The following is a 7,358-nucleotide window of genomic DNA, read 5'->3' on the forward strand; positions in this document are numbered from 1 at the left end:
CAAAATTTTCCAAATTGACAGAGTGTGTTAAAGATATAAAAGATTGGATGACCCGTAATTTTCTTTTATTAAATCCAGACAAGACAGAGGTAATACTTATCGGTTCAAAAAACCGCCCACAAAACCTCGCACAATACAACTTTAACATCATAGGATGTCCTGTTACTTTATCCTCTACAGTAAAAGACCTGGGTGTCATACTCGATTGTAACCTGTCTTTTGAAAATCATATTTCATATGTTACAAAAACAGCATTTTTCCACCTTAGAAACATTGCTAAGCTACGTAATATGCTATCAGTTTCTGATGCAGAAAAGTTAGTTCATGCATTCATGACCTCGAGACTGGATTACTGTAATGCTTTATTAGCTGGTTGTCCTGCATCCTCAATAAACAAGCTACAGTTAGTCCAAAATGCCGCCGCTAGAGTTCTTACTAGATCAAGAAAATATGATCATATAACACCGATTTTATCATCACTGCATTGGTTACCTATAAAGTTCCGTATTAATTACAAGGTATTGCTACTGACTTATAAAGCCCTAAACGGCTTAGCTCCAGTCTATTTAACGGATCTTCTATCGCCCTATAATCCATCGCGCTCTTTAAGATCACTAAATTCAAGGCTTTTGGTCATACCTAGGATATCCAGAACCACCAAAGGAGGGAGAGCATTCTCACATTTGGCTCCAAAACTCTGGAATAGTCTTCCTGATACTGTTCGTTGCTCAGACTCGCTCTCCCAGTTTAAAACTAGATTAAAGTCGCATCTCTTCAGCCAGGCATTCATATAATCCTACAGTTCAAACTACAATCCGGCCTCTAGCTCATAAATGCCAGAGGAGAACTGGCCCCCGACTGAGCCTGGGTTCTCCCAAGGTTTTTTTTTTTCTCCATTAGGTCACCTGATGGAGTTTTAGGACACCATTAGGTCACTTGATGAAGTTTTTCGGTTCCTTGCCACTGTTGCCTTTGGCTTGCTCAGTTGGGGATATTTTGGGGATATTTAATTTAATTTTATCAATCAATAAATTCCTCTTGAAACAAACTTTGTTGTATTATTTTAATTTAATACTGTGAAGCTGCTTTGATACAATCTGTATTGTGAAAAGCGCTATACAAATAAACTTGACTTGACTTGACTTGACTATTGCGTCTACCCTAAAGGACCAAATGTAAAATTAAGCTGTAAAAGTTTTATATGAATGAAGTCGATCACGTCCAACTTTTTGGTTGGGAAAGATGCTAAAACCTGTGGAAAGTTATGTATAAACGTAGTTTTTAGCTTAAACAATTATTATGTTAACTCTGGAAAGACGTTTTACTTCTTGAAACCCAGTGTAAGGCCGCTGAGGTACTTTAGTGCTGCTCAGCTTCGCGCCATCAGGTGACCAGCGCGGGAATGAAAAGCCTCGCGTGCTTGAAGATCCAGCAGTTGCCATGGAAACCCCGCGTGAGTGCTAGAGGAGACTCGATCTCATAAAGAGACAGAGACATTATACAACAAGCATGCAGTGTCCATAGTGTTGATATTCGCCTAATTTAAAGTCGTAAAAGCATATTTGACACATGATATGTAACGTTTGTTCAATATTTAACACCGTCAACCGGAAAAGATCGTGTGTGAGGGCTTGGGAACATATCGTGATGTTCTGTCGCTTTACATGCGAGGCACGCGCGCGATTAGAATTCCAGGCGCGCGCTCTCTCCGTCCTTGTGAGCGCGCGTGGTGTGACAAAAACAAACAGCCCACTGTATGAGAGAGACTGTGCATCTAAAAGACTGTGTTGTTTATATTGCCTTGCAAGAATATGCATATAAGATAAAAAATAAAAAAAAGCATTTAAATGTGCAGGCATGGTATATTTATACAGGCTACTGTATATGCCATACTGAATGATTGTCATATTGTGCTTAAAATAATACCATTGTACTACAGTTAAAGTTCTTGTTAGTTTTTGCTGACATACAAATGCATATTAAGTGTACGACGTTTATGGAGATGGTTGTCATTCTTTTTACAACATTTTTAGAGTCTTTACTACAAAAAGCTATTCAACATTTTCACTGTTATTGCCCAGTTATTGCACTGTTATTGCCCACTGTTATTCAACATTTTCACTGTTATTACCCAGGAAAACAGATACAGTTCATACAAATATTTTAAAACCGAAATAATTTTTTTATATATATATATATTTAAAAGGAAAGCTAAAGGAATATGTGTAAACCAGCCCCAGTCCCAGCACTTCATTCTAATTACTGTAAGATAAGATTATTATTTACCGAGGAAACGCTATTATTACACAAGAGACTCTCAGGCTCATCCGTCCACGTGCTCGCAGCAGCAGCAACGAAAGGGGAGGGGCCTATGTTATTAAACCACGCCCCCATGCGCATGCACGTCTGAGCAACAAGTCGCAACCGGTCTGCAGAATTTCCCGTTGCACGGTTATGATCAGCGCTCGTGCCCTTGAAGAGCGAAATACTCTCGTTTTTTTTTTTTTTTATCATGTGATGTGTATATTCGATAATCATATGTGAATGTACACGCGGATCCCGATGGAGAAACACATCAGCTGTGTTTGCTATGAAATGACGGACTGGAGCTGTGTTTGAAGGTAAGAGACCCGCACTATTATGTCCTCTTCCTTCCATATATTGTGTTACTCAGTACACTATTACTGCATTTTAGAATCGTTTACGATTTAAAAATAGATTTCGATTGAACAAGAACATCACTGTCCGGTTTTTAGCAGCGAAACTCTTCGCCACGTTTACAGTGTTTTCATCCCGAAATACAGTCTTGATGTGCACGCGAACACTTATTCATTATTCAGCCATTTGCAAACATTATTTAATGCTTGCTTAGCATGCAAGTATACTAATATTAAAATGGATGAATACACATTTTAGGACATTCTAACAATTGATAATGGTATAAGCGAGAATTATTAAATCAGAAAGAAATTCTTAAAGGGACAGTTCACCCAAAAAATTATAATTCTGTCATCATTTACTCGCCTTCTTGTTGTTCCAATCCTGCATGATTTTCTATCTTCTGCTCAACACGAAAGAAGATATTTTGAAGATTGTCGGACCCCACACCGTTGATGGACCCCATAGTCATGTTCTTCATTCTATGTAAGTCAATGGGGACCAGCAACTGTTTAGTTACCCATATTCCTCTTTCGAGATTTTCTCGTTTAACTCAAAAACTGAACTAAAAATGAATTTCCCAATCTTGTATATATATATATTTTTTTTACAGAATGAGGTATTTTGAAGGAAAACCCCTTACAAAAAGTACTGATCCGGTATTATAAGTATTATCGTATTTGCATCGCAGAATACTGTTATTTTTGTACGTTTACACATCTGTCCACTGCCATGAAAGACAAAAATTACAACTTTTGTAGCCCATGTTGAATATGCTGTCAATAAATAAAAAGATTGAGGACAATCAAATAGAATTATGATGGTAACACATATGAATGGTTTAATATTGCTGTAGATGTCACCCATCAAAGGGTAAATGAAAATGATTGTTGCTGTGAATGGTTTGACGCATTATGAAATATCAGACTAGATCTTGTTTTAAGTTGTTTCAGAGTTAAAGCTAGTTTCTTTAATGATGTTTGCGACTTTGCGTGGAGTAAATACTACAACAGACCCAATAGAAATAACAACCGGTGTTTTATTGAGTTAAATGCATTACATTTTGTGTTTGAAAGGGTTAATGGTAACTTTAGAAAAGTTGTAGCTCTCTGCAGTCATCTATAGTTGTAAATAGACTCTTATGTTATCTATACCATTATAAATACCCCAAGCTTTTTGCATTGACTGTAATGGTATTTGTTTTGGCATAAGTTACACAACCTTGAACAGAAAAAGCAGACTGTTCATTTTCCCTGTGACGTTGGTGTCCAGTAGCACTAAGTGCTTTTGACAATACTTGACTTATAGTGAGAGCTTTAACGTAAACACACACCCTCATTCTGTATTACCGCTATAATTAGCATCTATTAAAATCTGATATTATTGCATTAGACACAAGACTGCTGCTGCTCAGAATAGGATCTGATGTGTGTGTGGTAATGTGTGTGTGGTAATGTGTGTGCTGTGTACACACAGCGTTTGAAGTGAAACACTCATGATGTTGTTGCATGTGGAATATGTGGTTTTGAGGTCAGCTCAGCTTCTGCAAGTCCATCAGTAATGTATAGAAGCTTGTTTCCGCCAATGAATAAAACATTTAAAAGATAATTGTGACTTTATTTCTCAGAATTGCGTGATATAAAGTCAGAATTGCGAGATATAAAGTCAGAATTGTGAGATATAAAGTTAGAATTGAGATATAAAGTCAGAATTGCGAGTTATAAAGTCAGAATTGCGAGATATAAAGTCAGAATTGCGAGATATAAAGTCCGAATTGCGAGTTATAAAGTCCGAATTGCGAGATATAAAGTCAGAATTGCGTGATATAAAGTCACAGTTGCAAGTTATACAGTCACAGTTGCGAGTTATAAAGTCAGAATTGCAAGATATAAAGTCAGAATTGTGAGATGTAAAGTCAGAATTGTGAGATGTAAAGTCAGAATTGTGAGATGTAAAGTCAGAATTGCGAGATATAAAGTCAGAATTGCAAGATATAAAGTCAGAATTGCGAGATGTAAAGTCAGAATTGTGAGATGTAAAGTCAGAATTGTGAGATGTAAAGTCAGAATTGCGAGATATAAAGTCAGAATTGCGAGATTTAAAGTCAGAATTGCGAGATATAAAGTCAGAATTGCGTGAATATAAAGTCAGAATTGCGAGATGTAAAGTCAGAATTGTGAGATGTAAAGTCAGAATTGTGAGATATAAAGTCAGAATTGCGAGATATAAAGTCAGAATTGCGAGATTTAAAGTCAGAATTGCGAGATATAAAGTCAGAATTGCGAGATTTAAAGTCAGAATTGCGAGATATAAAGTCAGAATTGCGAGATATAAAGTCAGAATTGCGAGATATAAAGTCAGAATTGCGAGATATAAAGTCAGAATTGCGAGATTTAAAGTCAGAATTGCGAGATATAAAGTCAGAATTGCGTGAATATAAAGTCAGAATTGCATGTTTTAAACTCACAATTGTGAGAAATAAACTCGCAACTGTGACTTTATATCACGCAATTTTCTGACTTTTTATGTCCCGTCTGAATGTGCATCTCAGTGATCATCACGGACAATGTCAGTAAAGATTACGGCGACTTTTACCTTCAGTAAAATGGACCGGGGAAATTACCTCAGGTGATACTAATACCATGCGAATAGACCCGCTGGAAATATGTACGTAAATATTTCGTAATTTCCTGTTTAAAAGTAGTTTTCTGCGTTTTTTCCGAGTATGGCGACACTTGAAGAAGCATCAGTTGCGTTCTAGACGCTGGAACGAGTCTGTGGTAAAACTCAAGTGTTTCACACACACCATTCAGATCAGAGAAAAGATCGACAGCACTTGTTATGGCGCTTTTCCACTGCATGGTACGGTACGGCTCGGTTCGGTACGGCTCACTTATGGCGCATTTCCACTGCATGGTACGGTACGGCTCGGTTCGGTACGGCACGCTTTGGCGCTTTTCCACTGCATGGTACGGTACGGCTCGGTTCGGTACGGCTCACTTATGGCGCATTTCCACTGCATGGTACGGTACGGTACGGCTCGCTTCGGCTCGCTTTAAATGGTACCACCTCTGTTGAGGTTCCATGCGTACCGTACCGATACTAAAATGTGACGTGAAAACACTGCAGATCACTGATTGGTCAGACAGAATCATCACTACCAGCGTCATTGTATTTACAACATGAGACACTAAACCCGCTAGATTTAAATAGCCAGTAGACAACAGCCAACGCTGTAGCGCCTGTTTTAAAAGTATTTGCTTCAAAAAAGAGAGTATAAACTTCAAAAAAAGAAATGGCTGAATCGTAGTCAGTGGACGAGGTGCAGACGTTCCTCTCGTTGGTTGCCGAGGAGCGGATGGGGAAACCCGGAATGAAAAATTCGCATTTAATATGATGATATCATGCCAGTAGAGACGGCAACTATAACGATCAGTCCCACCCACTTTGAAGCGGTACTAACTGCAGTGGAAAAGCAACCGAGCTAAAGCGAACCGTGCCGTACCCAGCCGAGTCGTACCACGCAGTGGAAAAGCGAAGCGAGCCGAACCGTTCCGTGCCGAGTCGAACCGTACCGAGCCGAGCCGTACCATGCAGTGGAAAAGCGCCATTAGAGGCACGAAACATCTTTTAGCGTTAGATAAGGGCCTATTACCAACACAATCCAATCTGAAGTTAATTAATACATCGTTCGACCGGACATAACTGTTTTATATATATAAATATAGGTTATATGTGTTTGTGCACATGATATCAGGAAGCAGCGTAACACACACATGACGACAGGAGTGACGGCGGTGTGTAAATCGAGTTACTCTCCCACTTCTGCTAGTTTACTGAGATCTTATCCCGTTACGAATTGGCCATTAATATTACAGACGTCCTGTGGTAAAACTACACTCCATCTACCCTGGTAAAGCTAATCCCGTCCGAATAGGGCTTTAGTCGAGTAAACACAGGCCGATCAGTCGCTCTCGAACGCAGACCTGTGGAAGATGTTGGGAGTGGAGATTTTCTTACATTTGCATTATTTCCAACTCATACATCTGTACTTCCGACATCCTTGTGGTGTTTCACGCCTTCTGCCAGTTTGCATGTTTCGTCAGGTCATGTTTTATGTGCTCTTTTGACTAGTTGCCGTCTAGAAACCATGCTAATGCTTCATCTGAACAGCTTATGTGCCACACAGAAACACATGAACACCGTTCAAATCAACCTGCGTATCGACATGCTAAAGAACATACTACTGTCAAAAATGCAGAGGAGTTTCAACCCAAATTTGGGTCAAATATGGACAAACAGTAACCCAACGGTTGGGTTTGTCTATATTTAAGCAATAATTCTTCATTTTTTAGAGTGGGGATGCACTAAAAATATTCAGAAAACAGATGTTTTCGGTTTACAATGAGTGACTGAAACAGATGTTGCATTTTGCATTTTCTTGGCTGTAGTTTGTGTGAAATGAAATGCAAAGAAACTCCCATTTTTTACAGAATACTGGGATTTTTAAAGCATTTTAGCCTCCTGATAGCATTCCCACATCAGGAAATTGGTGAAAGCAGTCACACACACACACACACACACCACACACTTTGACTGTGAAGAACTCCTGCATTTGAATAAAACTGAAAGCGAAGGTCAGGACGAGTTCAACAGTAGATGGTTGTTTTAGAGAAGCAGAAGGAACAACACTGGACCTC

General features: G+C 38.9%; 1 protein-coding gene and 1 long non-coding RNA gene across 4 annotated transcripts in view; one reads left to right on the plus strand and one right to left on the minus strand.

The window, feature by feature from the left end:
• The window catches only part of LOC309491309, an 82,340-nt gene that overhangs the window by 26,911 nt on the left and 48,071 nt on the right, over window positions 1-7,358 (minus strand). The gene's annotated exons all lie outside the window — the stretch shown is intronic.
• Window positions 2,395-7,358, plus strand: part of gramd2ab (GRAM domain containing 2Ab) — a 37,029-nt gene continuing 32,065 nt past the window's right edge. The window contains exons 1-2 of one of the 3 annotated variants that reach the window (XM_082160738.1): window positions 2,395-2,621; window positions 3,078-3,144. The gene's annotated coding sequence lies outside the window, so the exon portion shown is untranslated. The remainder of the gene's footprint in view (window positions 2,622-3,077; window positions 3,145-7,358) is intronic. The other 2 variants (XM_082160737.1, XM_082160739.1) reach the window with 2 other exon arrangements.

This window comes from Leuciscus leuciscus (genome assembly GCF_965113295.1).
Source record: "Leuciscus leuciscus genome assembly, chromosome: 25".
NCBI lineage: Eukaryota > Metazoa > Chordata > Actinopteri > Cypriniformes > Leuciscidae > Leuciscus > Leuciscus leuciscus.